General features: G+C 38.0%; 1 protein-coding gene across 4 annotated transcripts in view; it reads right to left on the minus strand.

The window, feature by feature from the left end:
- The window catches only part of LOC108739236, a 119196-nt gene extending 102578 nt beyond the window's left edge, over nt 1-16618 (minus strand). For 3 of the 4 annotated variants that reach the window (XM_018473053.2, XM_018473050.2, XM_018473052.2), the window contains exon 1: nt 3845-4523. The gene's annotated coding sequence lies outside the window, so the exon portion shown is untranslated. Of the gene's footprint in view, nt 1-3844; nt 4524-16599 lie in introns of those variants that run through there. The other variant, XM_018473051.1, reaches the window with a different exon arrangement.
- Nucleotides 16619-20830: the final 4212 nt, after the last annotated feature.

A 20830-nucleotide genomic window follows, 5' to 3' on the forward strand; every position in this document is an offset into this window, starting at 1 on the left:
TGTTTGTGCACGTGTGTGGTGGCGAGCGGTAAAAAAGGCCTACCTATATGAGAGAAGGGATACTGGTGGTTATGCGGCGGGATTTGCGGAAGTTATCGAAAGGGAATCTTGTCTTAGAGCAGCTCTCAACGAAGGCAGTCGATGGTTAGTACGAAAATCCATCAAAAATGTTATAACTATTTGATTCCGAGTAAAGATTCGTACAGGCCAAAGGGTCTCCGGGTTGTAAGTTAATAGATATTTAAACTGGTCTCAAAATTATATAAAGTGAATTAACTGCTTCATTATTTGGTCAATTTTTCTTTGGTAAGTATAAATAGAGGTTTTACTAACATTGATCGAAAAACGAATCGGAACAAGGTTGAAAATGGGGGAGGCATTACAAAGAGTAGGATATTATATAAATCAATTAGAAATAGGTGAGATTGGTTGGTAGAACAACTATTCAAAGATGAAGGGTTATTGTTAGAGACATATTAGAGGCAAAAAAAAGGAGTTAAAAAGGGTAAAGGGACTTGGATTAAATAATTGCTCGCAAACGGAAGAAAATGCAAAGATTATCTAGATAGAAAGTAGAAGCGTATGCGACAACCACTCTTTCGGCTGAAAATCAAAGTTTATGTACTGAAAACTCACCCCCGATCGATAACAATAATGAAGATATTATTGTACGACAGGTGATTAACGACACAAACAGCCGAAACGCGGAGTTAATTTTGTCATATACATATACTGATTATAACTCCATTTCCTCGGAAATTTAACAACTTATTAAATTAATAGAAGGTACAATATTCGTTGTTGTAATCATTCCTGTACTAGATAACAAGATTTAATATTAAAATATGAACGTTTAAATTTATTCTGTACGCATCACAATTCCGCGTCGCAAAACAGAAACGTTCGGTGCAATAAAAATAAAATTTAAATAGATTCGGCCTTTAAACTAGTTTTCACATTCAAGGATATAAAACGAGTACGAATTATCTAATTTGAAATTCTGGCGTGATATTGAAGTAAGTGAAACAAATAATGACGCAATGCAACTATTACATACATACACACATCAAAACTTGTTAATGCTGATAACGACGACAACGAAATACGTCTTTCTACTTATTTTTTATATGTATACACACTGATTTCACTTCAATTGGACACATGTAAACAATTGTGTAAATAAAAACAAAATGATTATAAAAACACCAACCCAGATGTTGAGAAAATACTTTTTATGTCTATTTTCACTAACATTATAGATTGTACAGATATTTTTAATTGGTTTATCTACATTAACATACATAAATAGTTAAAAAAATACAAAAAAAAAAACAATTTTTCAACAGTAACCACAGCAATTTTGCTTTTGGGGTATATGATAGTGTATTAAAATCCTTGGAATTCACTTATAATGAAAATGTGGTTTTTACACAGACCGCAAATAGAGGCAAAGATGCCCAGCCACGTGGAGAGCAGAGGTAAGAAAACAACAGCTGTGCACAGCACACGCCGCCGGGACTCTAGCGTAATAAAATCGTAAATCGTAGTACCCCATCTATATAGAAGTTTCACTTCAAAATGATTTACACTTCCTGTGTAGAGATACATGTTTATTGGTACACCTAAATTTTTGAAGGCACGAACCGCCACTGGATTAAGTATGTATTTAATTATCCGAATTTAATTGTAATACAGCATCTAATCGCGCAGTAATAAAGAGTCCACATTTACGGGCACGTGTATTTTCTCGCCGGTTGTATTATGTACTACTCAATTGTACATTTTAAAGTGAAACCCATAATTCAAAGCGCAGAACCGCACGCATTTTATAGCCCCGCTACAAACGGAAAACAATGGAACAAAACGTCGTCGTCGGCCGTTACGTAAACACCGATCGATTCGAATGTTCGACGTGAATACGCGATACGATTTGCTTAATTAATTTCAAACGAACCAACCGAATGGATGGTGTAACCACATCGCGAAAGAAGGAGGGAATATTACAAAGACAAGGGCTCAAAACAAAAAATAAACAACAGCTGACTCCAATAATAATAACTGGAATAAGAATATCGGAAAATAAATAAAAAAATAGTTAAAATATCGTCGGCCTAAGTACAGGCCTTATATGTGCGAACACGTGCGGTCCTCGCTAATTTGATAATTCATCACTGCACAGTTTTCGGAAATAATTCACGGCTTATATTTCATTAGTTAGATACTTTAAAAATGTAAATGTCAGACACATCTTTCAATTTTTCTGTAATATTATTTACAAAAGCCAACAGGGTGGCCTAAATCTACGACTTTTTTGCAACGTTTTATTGCAATCGCGTCTCTGACATTAGCGGAATGCATCTACAATACAACAGGTTATAGGCATAGGCATTATTATGTTGGTAAGTACGCATAAACCATTTCGATTTCGAGTCGTAACCAGCTAATTGTTCTTCGTTAATCGGGGCGAATGAATATAAATCACTTATACCGTGAACGCGAACACGTTTGAAAGCTAAATGCGTCGGGTAGCGAGATGAAAAGTAGTTTTCGTTTTTATCAGTGCGAAATGTAACAAACAAAAAGACACTTAAACATTGAAATTTACGAACGTGAAAACAAAACACGTTTAATAATTATACTTTTAAAAAGAAACCAATGTTGCACGATCTACGTTTTAAAATTATAATGAAAGGTTGTGCCTGGGTTAACATTCGCGTTGAAAAAACTCATAAAAGTACCATCATTCAGCAGAGGATAGATTAGCGACAAAATTGGTAAGAATAGGTACCATCTGTCAGCGACAAATTATACCCCTTGCAGTATTTTTCTATAACATCTCTATTTCGAGATACGCCCCGTGTAGTGCCAGCTTGTCAGTTCTCCACTCGTTTTTCGTCGAGTAGCGACAAATTATACCCCTTGCAGTATAATTCTATAATTCGAGATATGGTATGTGTAGTGCCAGTTTGCAGTTTTCCAATCGTTTTTCGTTGATTAGCTAGAGGATAGACTAGCGACAAAATGGGTATAAGTAGGTACCATCTTTTAGCGACAAATTATACCCTTTTGCAGCATTTTTCTACACCATCTCTATTTCGAGACAGGCTATGTGTAGTGCCAGCTTGCNATATGTATTATTAATAGTTCCGCCGTACTCATTATAGATTAACATATTAATTCATTATTTATTTTACATATCAGCCATCAGAGTTCTTATCTACAGTGTCTCAGCTGCCTTTGTTTTCGCTAAGTTATCGACTTCGTTTTATCGCTTAAAAAGTTATGTACACTTTTGTTGTTTTATGTTAACCATAAAAACTGTACGTTTATAATAATGGCCTCACATTTTGTCAAACACATACAGGTGTCTTTGGCAATGAAGGAGAAACGTCTGCGAAACCTCGTTTTACACTCTGTTCGACTTCAACACACACCTATCCAGAACCATACGTGCATACATGCCGTAGTATATTCTTGCCTAAACCGGTTTTGATTTCAACAACGCCCTTTCAAAATACGTACATATTCTACCACTCTGCTTCTAAAGTATCAACACTTTAGCTACTTTCAGTGATATAAAAACCAAGAAAACACCAAATCCGTTTTTGAGGAGACCGTCCATCTCTCTTTCTGACGACTCCTTTCGTAGATTACCCGATCGAGCAGACAACGAACGCTTTTGCTCGTTTATCATGAGAGGAGTGACAAGAAAGTTGTGAGGCAGTTAAGATCAAACACTAGCGCGTATTCGTACTCTTAATCGCAATAACGTTTTCCTTAGACCTTTGTGAGTGCAAATCGGAAAATGACTGCGAATGCGGAGGCAAGCAAACAAATGACTTACTCCTTATAGTGTTATCCTAGAACTTGCGAAGTGATGAAATACGTATCCGTGAAACAAGTGGGTTAATGCAATGGTAATCCAAACGCGTTTCAAGTGGAACACTAACTACCACCTCCTTTACGAGTTTCACTGTTTACATAAAAACTATTCCGTAAATTGTCCGCTGGAACTACAAAAGCGCTTATTATTAATTATGCGGTAATGATTTTTTTAGCACCACACAGGAAGCGATGTAAACAAAAATGGCAGACGCTGTCGAGAAGGCGAACACTACTACTATTTGGCGGCGTATTAATTCTTCTTGCCGTAGCCCGATCGTCGCGATCACACAGAGTGAAACGAACGGCACGAAAATAGCACAAAACACGCTGCTACGTGGCAGCTATGTTATTAGTAAAGAAACCAAAATAGCACACAACACGAGCTGTACACAAACACAAAGGTTCTCTCTCACGCGGGGAGTCGTAGCACAACACACATACACTTGGTTTTGATCCCGCCTGCTGCCCGCTTTTACACTTGCTAAAATATGCACTGAACGAAATTGACGGATCAAACGCAACACCTGCGTTTGCGGCCACTGTTGCACTAGCACCAGGAATCGGTGAGTTGGATGGTCGTCTGAAGAATCAAGGTGGCGTTTTCGCGGTAGAACGGACGTAAAGATCTTTACCGAACAACGTCTCGACCTCGAATGAGCGGCGCGCGGCTCGATTGAAATGCGGGCTCTGCCGGCGCCGCTGCGTTGCCGCCTGCTACGATGACGACGAGGAGGAGTGGGGTCGACGGGCGGACTATCGTTAAACCACTTTGTTGCGCCAGGCTAAAGTTGATGTAGGAGAGCTCATAGTTCATTTCGCGAAGGTAACTGCGATCTGCTACATTACTGAATTTGTATAGCGGCCACCTTGGAGCCTCGATCTCAAATGATGAAGACATATTCGTGGATGTCGAACAGACGCGGATGTTAAAATGCCGAATTGTAAGGTGATCCCATCATGCATCCACCTTGGAGCCTCGATTTCAAATGATGAAGACATATTCGTGGATGTCGCACAGACGCGGATGTTAAAATGCCGAATTCTAAGGTGATCCCATCATGCATCCACCTTGGAGCCTCGATTTCAAATGATGAAGACATATTCGTGGATGTCACACAGACGCGGATGTTAAAATGCCGAATTCTAAGGTGATCCCATCATATATCCACCTTGGAACCTCGCTCTCAAATGATGCAGACATATTCGTGGATGTCGCACACACGCGAATGTTAAAATTCCGAGTTCTAAGGTGATACCATCATGCATCCACCTTGGAGCCTCGATTTCAAATGATGAAGACATGTTCGTGGATGTCGCACAGACGCGGATGTTAAAATTGCGAGTTCTAAGGTGATCCCATCATGCATCCACCTTGGAGCCTCGATCTCAAATGATGAAGACATATTCGGGGATGTCGCACAGACGTGGACGTGAAATTTTCTAAGGTGATCCCCCCCCAAGTTCTAAGGCGATCTCATCATACATCCACCTTGGAGCTTCGATCTCAAATGATGAAGACATATTCGTGGATGTCGTACAGACGTGGACGTGAAATTCCAAGTTCTAAGGCGATCTCATCGTACATCCACCTTAGAGCCTCGATTTCAAATGATGAAGACATGTCCGTGGATGTTGCACAGACGCGGATGTTAAAATTGTGAGTTCTAAGGTGATCCCATCATGCATCCACCTTGGAGCCTCGATCTCAAATGATGAAGACATATTCGTGGATGTCGCACAGACGTGGACGTGAAATTCCAAGTTCTAAGGCGATCTCATCGTACATCCACATATGTATTATTAATAGTTCCGCCGTACTCATTATAGATTAACATATTAATTCATTATTTATTTTACATATCAGCCATCAGAGTTCTTATCTACAGTGTCTCAGCTGCCTTTGTTTTCGCTAAGTTATCGACTTCGTTTTATCGCTTAAAAAGTTATGTANCAGTATTTTTCTACACTATTTCTATTTCGACATACAGTATTTATTGTGACAGTCTAATATCAAGCCAGCATTTCCTCTATTTTCCGGTGATCATTTCGAGCGACAAATTTTTAAATTTAGCAACAAATTAGCGACAAATTACAGTGCTTTTAAAAATGAAAAACCTGAACCGTTTACCATCCAGTAAACGTCTTTGTTCGACCAACCGATAAAATGCATGATATGGACGGTGGTCAATGAAATGAGATAACATTTAAACATGCACATTACAAAAACGATACAACACTACGGACGATTGGTTAGAGACAACACCAAGAAAACGCTCAGTCACATGTGTGCAATAACCACGATATAATTTACAATACTTTACATTGCATTTACAATACTTTTGTGTTATGTATGTGCATGAGTACAGGCGAGAGCAGAGCAAATAAAGGTCACGAGTTTCATTGCCAGACGGAAGTGAGTGCGCAGTGTGTTATCAACAGCAGATTGCTAGTTCTCCAGGACGACTTCAACAACACACTTTCTCCAAGCTTACGTAACGTGTTAGTAAACGCGCGTCCGCAAGAAACAAATTAAAAATGAAAAACGAAATACTTTAAAGTAAATGTAAAATACGCTCTTATTATTCGCACAGGCAGAGACCAATACCTTAAGGCAATCTGATTATGAAAATGCCGTGTGAAAACTGAAACACTTATAACATGTAAGGAATGAATTGAGTCAACGAAAGCGAAGAATGCGACTTAAACAAAACCTAACTGATTTATTTCATCTCAACTTGGGATTCTAAAAGTCGATACCACCAATTGTTCCTCTCTGATTTCGTACAACATTAATTCTACACTTTGATAAGTTTATCTGTATATACCACAAGCGTGCATCGTCGTTAATATATAAATTCAATGTAGCATATACTCGATTTATTAGCTCGTAGCTATAGCAGCAACAAAAAGACCATTACAGGTAGCAAATTATAGAGCGGAACTTAACCAGCTCACAATTAATTACAACAGCGAGAGCCTGGCAAAGGTGACTTAAAAAACCACTTAATTGAGTGATATTTTTGTTAAAATTAATTGCAAACTAATTTGAAAAACCCTAACACCTTGAGCTGCGAATCGACCAAAATCAAATGTTAACAAAATTATGAGATTAAACCATTGACTTATGTATAATTTTAATCATACATGTACTTCATTATTTTGTCAATTATTCTTAATAACATTCATCTTATTCTTTTACAGGAGAACAGAAGAGACTTAAAAGCTACATGTAGTTATAGATAACGCTACTATTGTTAACTATCATACTTGCATGTTTAAATAGTGGAAATGTAGAGATAAGTAGGTACAGTGACATTCCCTCAATATAAACTTAAGTAATTATTTAATTAGGTGCAATTATTGTTTACGATTTTAGCATTGTATGCATGACGATTGAAATAGTTTAAGTTTTCTCACAAGATTTTAGAAGCTCAAATATCGAGAAATATGTATTTATAACCAGCAACTAAGGTGATCCAAGCAAACCACAGGCAAACATAGATCAGGCAATCCAAGTGGGACATGAGACAGAGGCCCCCCTGTAGCTTCCTTTTAGGAAACGTGGAAATGGGTAGATAGTGATTAGAGTCAGGAAGATGAGACGGACAAAATGAAGGCTGAAGAGGGTAAAAGATTATCCTTGAAATGTCACTGTTCCAGCATTTACTCCACATGTGATCCAAGGAAAACAAAGACAAACTTGGACTGGAGCAAAAGGACCCTGAATCCAATCGGAGAATAGGGCAGAAACACCCCTCTATTTCCTTCTAGGAAATGTGAAAATGGGTGGATAGTGGTTGGGGTCAGGAAGATGAGACAGACAAAATGAAGACTGAAGAGAGTGAAAGATTATCCCTGATATATTACTGTCCCAGCAGTTACTTAATATGTGATCCAAGGAAATTAGAGACAAACTTGGATGGGGCAGACAGAGCCGGAATCCAACCGGAGGATAGGGTAGAGCCCCCCCCCCCCTTTAGCTTCCTTTAAGAAAAAGAAGAAACGGAAGGATAGTGGTTGGGGTCAGGAAGATGAGACATACTCAATGAAGACAGAAGGAAGTGAAAGATTATCTATGAAATGTTCCTGGCCCAACATTTACTTAAAACGTGATCCAAAGAAACTACAGAAAAACTTGGGCTGGGGCAGGCAAACCCGGAACCCAATCGGATAGGGCAGAGGCCCCCCTTTATCTTGCTTTTAAGAAAAGTGGAAACGGGTGGATAGTGGTTGGAGTCAGGAAGATGAGACAGACAAAATGAAGACTGAAGAGAGTGAAAGATTATCCCTGATATATTACTGTCCCAGCAGTTACTTAATATGTGATCCAAGGAAATTAGAGACAAACTTGGATGGGGCAGACAGAGCCGGAATCCAACCGGAGGATAGGGTAGAGCCCCCCCCCCCCTTTAGCTTCCTTTAAGAAAAAGAAGAAACGGAAGGATAGTGGTTGGGGTCAGGAAGATGAGACATACTCAATGAAGACAGAAGGAAGTGAAAGATTATCTATGAAATGTTCCTGCCCCAACATTTACTTAATACGTGATCCAAAGAAACTAGAGACAAACTTGGGCTGGGGCAGGCAAACCCGGAATCCAATCGGATAGGGCAGAGGCCCCCCTTTAGCTTGCTTTTAAGAAAAGTGGAAACGGATGGATAGTGGTTGGAGTCAGGAAGATGAGACAGACAAAATGAAGACTGAAGAGGGTAAAAGATTATCCCTTATATATATTATTGCCCTAGCATTTACTTAATATGTGATCCAAGGAAATTAGAGACAAACTTGGATGGGGCAGACAGACCCGGAATCTAATCGGAGGATAGGGTAGAAGCCCCCCTTTAGCCTCCTTTAAGGAAAAGTGGAAACGGAAGGATAGTGGTCGCGGTCAGAAAGATGAGACACACCCAATGAAGACAGAAGTAAACGATTATCTATGAAATGTTACTGTCCCTGCATTTGATTAATACGTGATCCAAGGAAAACAGACAAACTTGGACTGGGGCAGACGGACCCCTGAATCCAAACGGTGTTCTCCGGAATACTAACCCATCGCGTTTAGGCCATCGCCTTACTTTTACCAAGCATCACCGATATTATTACAGGAATATATGTGGTACCTACAAGGTGGCGTGCAATTTTTTTTTGATGAAAAAACAAAGTGATCTAATATGTGTAGTTCGAGAACAACAATGCGCTTATCCAAAATTACATCCCCCTCCCATACCCTTATTTTGAACGATCTAGGATTAGCTGTTCCTTAACATTGGGGTGAAGACCTAAGGACTCCAACAGGCGGAATGGGAGACACGTACTATTAATGACTTAATACTGCGTTACTCTTAAGAACAAAACTTTTTAAACATACAAAATGAACACCTCAATTGCATGTTATTTAAGTAAATGCCTACCTCCCATTTTTTATTTTTTTAAGCAGTGCTTCGAAATAACATTCAATTTTTTTAATGTACCTCTAATTAGTGTATGTATTTTAAACAGCGGATGAACAAATTGTAAATGTATAAATGTGTATTTACATTTTACCAATTAGTTAATTAATTAAGTTGGTGTTTCGTTTCTATGGGCACTAAGTGAACTAAGAGATAAACCAGGATATGGAAGAGATTACTTGACTTCATCTAATTATCATCATACACCGTTAGTTTTTAGTAATAAGAAGGTAAATACAGCAATTAGTCAACTATGCTTAGGACCCAGATACAATGATGTCAGCAATTATTGTAATAATAAGTACTTTTACTTGTAGTCCACTATGGGACCTATATGTGGAACATTTGATGAAAACCACATTTCCCAATTTAATTCATGTTAAGTGGTGCCTAGCATTGTTCACTTCCGCGTTCTTAAGGGAGATTCCCAATTAGGACAGGTGCAATCTGACCTAGTTTTTAACTGTCCAACATAATGGCCACCGACGTATTCGCCAATCAGATGCATCGAGCCGATTTATAACAATCAAACTGGCATACCTGAATTAGTCGTAAAATTACGTAAAAAGTTGTATATTATTATTTTGTTCGTTAAAATTATGGAGTTAATTAGTATTAAATGTTTCAAACTTCTATTGTAATATCATGTATAATATGAAGCACGTATTTTTAGTTGAAACGCATAACATTACGGATATATGTATTATTAATAGTTCCGCCGTACTCATTATAGATTAACATATTAATTCATTATTTATTTTACATATCAGCCATCAGAGTTCTTATCTACAGTGTCTCAGCTGCCTTTGTTTTCGCTAAGTTATCGACTTCGTTTTATCGCTTAAAAAGTTATGTACACTTTTGTTGTTTTATGTTAACCATAAAAACTGTACGTTTATAATAATGGCCTCACATTTTGTCAAACACATACAGGTGTCTTTGGCAATGAAGGAGAAACGTCTGCGAAACCTCGTTTTACACTCTGTTCGACTTCAACACACACCTATCCAGAACCATACGTGCATACATGCCGTAGTATATTCTTGCCTAAACCGGTTTTGATTTCAACAACGCCCTTTCAAAATACGTACATATTCTACCACTCTGCTTCTAAAGTATCAACACTTTAGCTACTTTCAGTGATATAAAAACCAAGAAAACACCAAATCCGTTTTTGAGGAGACCGTCCATCTCTCTTTCTGACGACTCCTTTCGTAGATTACCCGATCGAGCAGACAACGAACGCTTTTGCTCGTTTATCATGAGAGGAGTGACAAGAAAGTTGTGAGGCAGTTAAGATCAAACACTAGCGCGTATTCGTACTCTTAATCGCAATAACGTTTTCCTTAGACCTTTGTGAGTGCAAATCGGAAAATGACTGCGAATGCGGAGGCAAGCAAACAAATGACTTACTCCTTATAGTGTTATCCTAGAACTTGCGAAGTGATGAAATACGTATCCGTGAAACAAGTGGGTTAATGCAATGGTAATCCAAACGCGTTTCAAGTGGAACACTAACTACCACCTCCTTTACGAGTTTCACTGTTTACATAAAAACTATTCCGTAAATTGTCCGCTGGAACTACAAAAGCGCTTATTATTAATTATGCGGTAATGATTTTTTTAGCACCACACAGGAAGCGATGTAAACAAAAATGGCAGACGCTGTCGAGAAGGCGAACACTACTACTATTTGGCGGCGTATTAATTCTTCTTGCCGTAGCCCGATCGTCGCGATCACACAGAGTGAAACGAACGGCACGAAAATAGCACAAAACACGCTGCTACGTGGCAGCTATGTTATTAGTAAAGAAACCAAAATAGCACACAACACGAGCTGTACACAAACACAAAGGTTCTCTCTCACGCGGGGAGTCGTAGCACAACACACATACACTTGGTTTTGATCCCGCCTGCTGCCCGCTTTTACACTTGCTAAAATATGCACTGAACGAAATTGACGGATCAAACGCAACACCTGCGTTTGCGGCCACTGTTGCACTAGCACCAGGAATCGGTGAGTTGGATGGTCGTCTGAAGAATCAAGGTGGCGTTTTCGCGGTAGAACGGACGTAAAGATCTTTACCGAACAACGTCTCGACCTCGAATGAGCGGCGCGCGGCTCGATTGAAATGCGGGCTCTGCCGGCGCCGCTGCGTTGCCGCCTGCTACGATGACGACGAGGAGGAGTGGGGTCGACGGGCGGACTATCGTTAAACCACTTTGTTGCGCCAGGCTAAAGTTGATGTAGGAGAGCTCATAGTTCATTTCGCGAAGGTAACTGCGATCTGCTACATTACTGAATTTGTATAGCGGCCACCTTGGAGCCTCGATCTCAAATGATGAAGACATATTCGTGGATGTCGAACAGACGCGGATGTTAAAATGCCGAATTGTAAGGTGATCCCATCATGCATCCACCTTGGAGCCTCGATTTCAAATGATGAAGACATATTCGTGGATGTCGCACAGACGCGGATGTTAAAATGCCGAATTCTAAGGTGATCCCATCATGCATCCACCTTGGAGCCTCGATTTCAAATGATGAAGACATATTCGTGGATGTCACACAGACGCGGATGTTAAAATGCCGAATTCTAAGGTGATCCCATCATATATCCACCTTGGAACCTCGCTCTCAAATGATGCAGACATATTCGTGGATGTCGCACACACGCGAATGTTAAAATTCCGAGTTCTAAGGTGATACCATCATGCATCCACCTTGGAGCCTCGATTTCAAATGATGAAGACATGTTCGTGGATGTCGCACAGACGCGGATGTTAAAATTGCGAGTTCTAAGGTGATCCCATCATGCATCCACCTTGGAGCCTCGATCTCAAATGATGAAGACATATTCGGGGATGTCGCACAGACGTGGACGTGAAATTTTCTAAGGTGATCCCCCCCCAAGTTCTAAGGCGATCTCATCATACATCCACCTTGGAGCTTCGATCTCAAATGATGAAGACATATTCGTGGATGTCGTACAGACGTGGACGTGAAATTCCAAGTTCTAAGGCGATCTCATCGTACATCCACCTTAGAGCCTCGATTTCAAATGATGAAGACATGTCCGTGGATGTTGCACAGACGCGGATGTTAAAATTGTGAGTTCTAAGGTGATCCCATCATGCATCCACCTTGGAGCCTCGATCTCAAATGATGAAGACATATTCGTGGATGTCGCACAGACGTGGACGTAAAATTCCAAGTTCTAAGGCGATCTCATCGTACATCCACCTTGGAGCTTCGATCTCAAATGATGAAGACATATTCGTGGATGTCGCATAGACGCGGAAGTTAAAATTCCGAGTTCTAAGGTGGTCCCATCATGCATCCACCTTGGAGCCTCTATTTCAAATGAAGAAGACATATTCGTGGATGTCGCACAGACGTGGACGTGAAATTTTCTAAGGTGATTCCTTCATACATCCACCTTAGAGCCTCACTCTCAAATGATGAAGACATGTTCGTGGATGTCGCACAGACGCGGATGTTAAAATTTCGAGTTCTAAGGTAATCCCATCATGCATCCACCTTGGAGCCTCGATTTCAAATGATGAAGGCATATTCGTGAATGTCGCACAGACATGGACATCAAATTCCAAGTTCTAAGGCGATCTCATCATACATCCACCTTGGAGCTTCGATCTCAAATGATGAAGGACATATTCGTATACGCCGCACAAACGTGGACGTGACATTGCGAGTTCTAATGTGGTCCCGTCATACATCCACCTTGGAGACTAAATCTCAAATGATTAAGGACATATTCGTGTACGCCGCACAGACGTGGATGTGAAATCGCAAATTCTAAGGTGCCTCCCCACATTCCTGTATGCCGTTGAGACGTGGACCTTAAGGGAAGTATGAGAAAGATTGACGCGCTACAAATGTTGGAGATGGACGTTGAAAATGTTGTAGACTAAATTTCAGATATACAGATCTAAACTGAAGGAACTCTACATCGGACATCATCTATCTTCCACTGTCTAGGCCCGTACTCTGACTTTCTCCGGCTACGTATCGCGGCGGGGCAAATGTTTCCATCGAGCCTCTCATAACACAGGGTAAGAGAGTACATGACGGATCAGCCACTAAATGGGCTGATTAAATCGAGATAAAGTGGTATAATTTTGTACGGTTCGGCAACTCTGCAACCACCTCTCTGTACAAAAGCTTAACGATTTTTTTTCTGAAGTGGCGTTCTACCCTGACGTGCCTATTCGAAATCGTGTATTCATTTATGAAAAACAATTTAGATGCATATTTATGAAGGTAACTCGGCTTCGTTAAGCGTGAAAATAAACTTAAGAGGCTAGTTTCTTTTTGGAATGACACAAAAACTAAAACAAGTACACCCTAAATATTAATGAATTATTTAGGCAAAAAACAGACTTTATTGCTCTGATGTGATACAAACATCGAATCCTTTACGCTGCAGAGATTTAATTTGGAAAAATTTTTAATCGTAAGAAACAACAAGAAAGAAAAATAAAAGAGTAGAGGAACAACCTTTTTTTAGCAATAAATGCTCATTAGCTACTCATTTACCCCTGTCAATATTGTAAATACTCCCAAGTTCGTTTGCCCGTGTCTGAACAAAATATAAATTATGCATCAATTTGTTTTTTTCTGACACGTCGTTTTTTTTCAACTGCAGATCGCAAGTTCGCGACTCACCAAGGCTATCAACTTTTCCAAAAGCAGCGGCTTCAAGAGTCATTTTCGTTTTCCTTTTTTTAAGCACTTGCATGTTTGTGTATGTCGTCTACCTAACAATGTGTACGACAGTGCGCTTGTATAACCCCGGAATGCTGAACAAAGCACTTTTAATAATAATTATCTTTTAGAATTAATAATTAAGTTTTATTACCGCTAAGCATGGAGAAATTTTGATTGATATTATTACCCAGACCTGGAGTGACGTGAACTGGGTAGATCATCTAAGTGATGGTCAATGGCTATCAAACTTTCATTTTTCTAAACTAAAGTACAAGTGGCTATAGAGTATAAGAGTAATAAATCGCCCTACTAAAATAGGGGTAACAAGGGATAAGCATGGGGCAAACTAAGGGCATGCCGATAGAAGAATTACCCTGTAGGTTCCTCATGAGGACCCTCACAAATGAAAGAAGTGGTACCAAAGTGAGGTATGACTTACGAATTTTCCAAAAGGATCTTAGGAGGCACAACTAACAGTCGTTACAAAAAAGTGAACCTCTTTAGTTTCCTTTAGGGGAATCGTGGAATGAGTGACGAGACGGAGATGAAGACTATAAGAATGAAAGGCTATTTGTTGAATCTAAACGCCCCAGCATTTACCCACACGATCCTAGAAAATCGTAGAAAAATTTTGGGTCTAAATAGGTGGCATAATTAAACTTTATCGTGTTGCATTAACACCAGCTAACACTAGTGGTCGGGCTATACCAGCAAACTACACTGTGCTGTAAAGTGGGGAGTAGGGAAGTGGAATGGGTGATAATGTGGATAAAGAGATAAAGATAGGACGAAAAAGAATGAAAGACTATTAATGCCCCAGTATTTGCCTACACGACCCAAAAAAGTACAGAAAAAATTGGGTCAAGGCAGGTGGATGAATTAAATTTTATTTTGTTATACTCCTGACGTTAATGGGCGGTCTATTTTTAGCGATTTACACTGTGGTGCAAAGGATTGCGTAGGGAAAATGACCCTCTGTAACCTCTTTTATAAATTTTGGAATGGTTGGGGGGTAGGGGTTAGGCAGAGGATGACGAGACTAACGAGATAAAGACACTATAAGAATGAAGGTCTACGTGTTGAATCTTAACGTCTCAGCATTAAGTTTTACAACCCCGGGAAATCACAGAAAAGATTTGGGTCTAAGTAGGTGGAATAATTAAACTTTATCGTGTTGCATTAACACCAGCTAACACTAGTGGGCGGGCTATTCCAGAAAACTACACTGTGGTGTAAAGTCGGGAGTATAGCGGTGGAATGGGTGATAATGTGGATAAAGAGATAAAGATAGGACGAAAAAGAATGGAAGACTATTAATGCCCCAGTATTTGCCTACACGACCCAAAAAAGTACAGAAAAATTTGGGTCAAGGAAGGTGGATGAATTAAATATTATTGTGTTTTACTCCTGACGATAATGGACGATCTATTTTAGCGATTTACACTGTGGGACTAAGGATTGCGGAGGGGCAAATGACCCCTGTAGTCTCTTTTAAAAATCGTGGAATGGGTGGGGGTAGGGGTTACGCATAAAGACACTATAAGAATGGGGGTCTATGTGTTGAATCTTAACGCCTCAGCATTAACTTTTACAACCCCGGGAAATTACGGAAAAATTTGAGCCGAGGCAGGGTCAACGACCTACACGAGGTGCAAAGTGATCGTAGGTTGTATAGCTCTCATTAGCCTCGTAGAATGGGTGAGTAGTGGTGATCAAGGGATTATGTTTCTGGCACTAGATTATATAAAATGAATGTTACTATTAATTTGGGTACAAAACTAGGTTTTTATCGGCTTCACACAAACCACTTCACTGCCACTAGAGAAACCGTGGTTGAACGCTGTAAGAGCTGCTTACCTAGGAAGACACTCGCCCACTGTCCAATCTTTCGAACCCCCTTCTATAATAGACGTGACCAGCTCATCGATCTATCCCCACATCCTCGTTACAACCCGCGGGGAAAAGCTACTACATACCTCTGTTCTAAATCACTTTACATTTCCCTGTTAATTATATCGATTGCAAAAATAAGTGTTAAATTGTTAATTTATATAACAATCAGTGACGTTCAACAAATTGTTACAATTGTCTGGATATATTGTCTATTTTATCCTGTATCTTGTTCTGTTATATGTTCAACTAACACTCAATTCTTTGGATTATTAGCGTCCTCTAGTATGAGAGGGATGACAGGGGTGACAGGCCGTTTGTCTGTCAATTAATCTATTATTTTGAACATTCTAAATTGCTTTATATCGCTGTAAGGTGTAAGTACTAAACATTTCAGTAATAGTTTGACGAAATCTTTCTGGTTCAACTTCATTTTTCATATTGATTACATACCAATTAATTATTACACGATAGTAACAACGCACTGCTTGTCTCATAAAGATTAGTGCAGTACTCTTGGTGTATATTATACCATTTTATAGGTTTAAATTTGAAAAACGAGACCAATTCTATAAGCTAAGTGGACATTTTTCTTCAAATGTTACTAATTCGTAAAATGTTAAGTTACTTAAAAGCAAAAAACTTACCACGGTGTAATGGCCATTGTAGCTAGAAGGACACCCCATTTTCTTCATTCATTAGTCACTCAAGTCGCTGCAAAAGAAAATGCTATTAGACTTCTTGGATTCTGGTTTTACTTTTATAAAAATTTCGGAAGGTATTTACAATTGGGGCACATTTTTTACAATAGTACCCTTTACTGTTATTATCCCTATCAACTGATCAACAGTTAGAGTTTTTGATGCAGGGTGCAGAGCTGTCTCGTGCGGACCAGTTTAATAGTAGGTATAAAGTATATCGCTTTTTTAAAGCTTTGCAGTACCTTTACAAACACCAACCGCCCCTTCTACCTATATAATTTCAATTTCAAGTGCAATAAAGGGAAAGGATTAATTAAGGATACCTGGAAGAGTATTAGAAAGAAAGAATGAAAAGAAATATAACAAAAAGCTAAAACGCTTCGCTAAGTAGTGGTTCTTTGGCACCAACACGGGAAAACTTATTCCAAGAGCAAAGCAGTTAATGCAAACGAGAACTTTTCCTGTAAATTGTTTGCTCAATAAGTTGGTTTCCTTTACGTTAACGGCGTCAACTGGAGTATAAAAGCATCAGCTCGGCTTTCCAAAGAAACTGCAGCTTAAAACGCTCCTGACGACTCAACAACAGGCAAAGAATTCTTCAACTTGTTACAAAGTTTTTAACGTTGAACTCGCTTCATTGTTTTCAAATAACTTGACTTTTACAGGTAATCCGAAGCAACAACTTTAAACCATTTCGCAATTTTTATTAACATATCTTTATTAAGGACTACTCAATAGGACAGTATGACAAATCTTGTTTTCCACATTGCTTACTGGGCTAAAGCCCAGGTACCAGGGACCGCAAGCACAATAATGCTTTAGGAAAAATTATCCGTAGATGTCTGGTAGCTTAAACCCGCCATTTTTAATAACTCTTTGTCGCTATAACGCTCAATGAGGAACTTCGTTCCAAAAATTAAAAAATAATTGCTATCAAATCCTGCTTATTTTTATATCCCTGCTACTACTTTCGTCTTGACTTAACTGATTTCCTAGATACCTAAAATCAGCCACTTCTTCTAATTTTTCGTTTCCTATCTTTATATTCGCTTTTTCCCTACTTTTTCTTCCCGTGCATACCAGTATTTTTGTTTTAATTTTATTTATTTCCATACTGTACTGTTTTGTCAATACCGCTTCCATTTTATTCAAAGTTGTCTCTAACTCTTCCTTGCTAGATGCTAATACTGCTATATCATCTGCAAATCTAAGCATACTAATCTTTTGCCCCTCTATATCTACCCCTGCAGTTGTACTGTCTTTAATAATGTTGATCGCGTCTTCGACGTACAGATTAAAAAGTAGCGGTGACAGTATGCATCCCTTCCTAATATTTACTTCTCTACGTTGCAGCCCTAGCTCTATAACTGCCTGTTGCTCTTTATACAAACTAAGTATCACTCATCTATCTGTATAACTCATCCCTACATTGCTTAAATATATTTAACATCTTGTCCCATTTAACATTGCCAAAAGCTTTTTCTAAATCTACAAATCCTATGTACGCGCTCTTTCCTTTTTCTATCGTTTTCTCTATTATTACCCTCGCGCGTTCCTCTATTTCTTCTAAACCCAAATTGACCTTCCCCTAATAGTTCTTCCGCCCTTTTTTCCCATCGTCCTGTGTACAATTCTAGTTAAGACAGGTAGATACTTACAAAACCTTTTTTTAATTATCAAGATCGTAGAAAATAAGACTGTTACGTAAACAGTACGAGTTATTTTGTTTGAACAAAGTTTATGGCAAGCACCTTGAATTAGCAAAACTGTAACTGACAAGGCAGTAACAATATTGTTCACTTGATATTATTTATGCTATGCATAAGACAAGTTACGCGTAATCCGTAAAAACAATTTTAATTCTTGACATTATTCTCGCTTTTCAAATTAAACTGAATCCGAACATGTTAGCGAATAAAATGCCAAGTTGCATAATTGACATAACACGCTAAACTGCAAACTCTAATTAAAAGTTTTCTTTTCAGGAATATAGACAATTGAATAATGTTCGCTACTCATTTAATTATAATTTTCACAATTTTACGCATAAAATTTCAAGTGTGTGTAAAATGATTTACGGTTTTTACGCAAGGTCGTTTTATAGCATTATCATTTATAAAACATCGTTAACAAATTAACAAGGTTTCTATAATGATAAGATAATAAAATACTTCAATACCGTTTTGATGATAATATAATGCGTAATAATAATACCCATTATTTTAAATATGCGATATGAATAATATAAAATAGAAATACTTATATATAGCAAATATAAAAATGGTTTTTGTCTTACAGCGACTCGATTTATTACTTTTTTCGTAAATGTACGGAACCCTAGTAATTTAATGTTAGCACTAATGGCGTAACAAGAGGGTGGCAGAGAACAGACAAAATGCCGCGAGCCCCCGGCCTGAGGAGGCCCCTGATCCCAGGGAACGTCGGGGAACAGGAGGAACCCAGCATTTATTACAAAAGTTGGTAAAAAATATTAATTTTATATTTAATCAATGTATGTTAAGAATTAATTCGAGAACATACACGACTTAAACAAATAAATTATAAAGATATGGACAATCAGATCGATTTTCCTTGGGCTTTAGATGTTATAGTCACGTCTTTGGTTAACACTTAACATATATGCACCCAATTTATTATGCTAATTAATTAAAATTCGTTCTTTTGACAAGTTGAAAGGGTAAACATTGAAAAAACCAAAATAACTTTTTCAAAACACGTCTCGAAGTCATTCATCATCGTTTGTTTTTACAAACCGGTCGATTCATTCGCACATTTGCAAACAACAGCATCTGTCTGTTTTTTTTAATCGCAAGTTTTTCTCATAATACACACGCGATTGTATTTTCACGTTTGCACAAAGCCAATCGATTCTAAATGCAAATAATGTTGCGGAAGGTAATTTATCTATCCATACCTACACTTCCGGTCCTATTTTTAAGTTACAAACGTTTTATTAGAAAGGAGGTAGGTAGGTATTTGAATTGAAAGGAATAAGTCAATTAGAAATAAAAACAGGGGTCAATTGCTGCCTAGTAATTAAAATCTAATTCTGGTCTCGAAGCAGTTCGATTTTACGTTTGTTATTGTTAGTCCTATCGGAGAATTAATATTATTAAAACTGCCTACCTGTTCGTTCCTTTTTCAAAATTTCTTTTTCTATCAAATGATAACACAAATAAGAAGTGTAGACGAGATAAAAACAAAAAAAAAGAATTCATGAACGTCTTGACAGCGAAGCATTAATGAATGAGGGAACTCAATTATACTTTTAACTTTAAAAAATTAAGCAATGTAGTAACGACCATAGTTAAGTGGTTTAGTTTTTGATTTTCTTAATATTCTAATTTAGCATCATGATGATAAAGCTTCACAAAACAATCTTTATACCTATTAATAAACTCGTAATGGATAATGTAGCAATAAGGGTTTAGGTATTTCACCCTTATTTCTGATGTGATGGATGTGCTTTGTGATACTATACTAGAAGTCTAGAAGCTTCTTAATAGCAGCATACATATCTAATTGATTAATTAAAAGTAGTTTAAGTGCATGTTAATGACAAAAGTATAGGTACATGTACAAGTACAAAAATAACGAAAGGTGAATAATTACCTCAAAAAAACATAAAAATAATGTAGCTTTTTCTTTTACCGTGTACATAGAAAATATCATTTTATTTTAATAGCCTGAATTCTAAATACCATTACTTTTTGGCCACTATTGAAAGTGAGGTTAACTTGTAAATTATAATGAATAATACGCACCATTTATTTTACTGTTGTTATCGATAAATTAAGATTAGCTCGCTTAGTTTAATTGAAATAAAATAGCTTTTTTAATTACTTAACAAAATTAAGGATAAATGACTTACCAAATGCATTTTTATCGCAGTAGTTACTATATGCGACCTCTGTCAGAGATTGCCTGCATTGATAAAAGAGTAGCAGGTAAAGTGTATTACCTGCTACTTTTTTATCAATTCCTACATTCTTTTAATATTTCAAAATAAGATTTAATTTAACTTAATTTAATTAAAATGAAACAGCTTTCTTAATTACTTAACAAAATTAAGAGTAAATAATTTACAAATGCATTTTTATCGCAATAGTAACTATGTGCGACATCTATCAGAAATTGTGTGCATTAAGTTCAACTT

This window comes from Agrilus planipennis, unplaced genomic scaffold, assembly GCF_000699045.2.
Source record: "Agrilus planipennis isolate EAB-ADULT unplaced genomic scaffold, Apla_2.0 scaffold140, whole genome shotgun sequence".
In the NCBI taxonomy this organism is placed as follows: Eukaryota; Metazoa; Arthropoda; class Insecta; order Coleoptera; family Buprestidae; genus Agrilus; species Agrilus planipennis.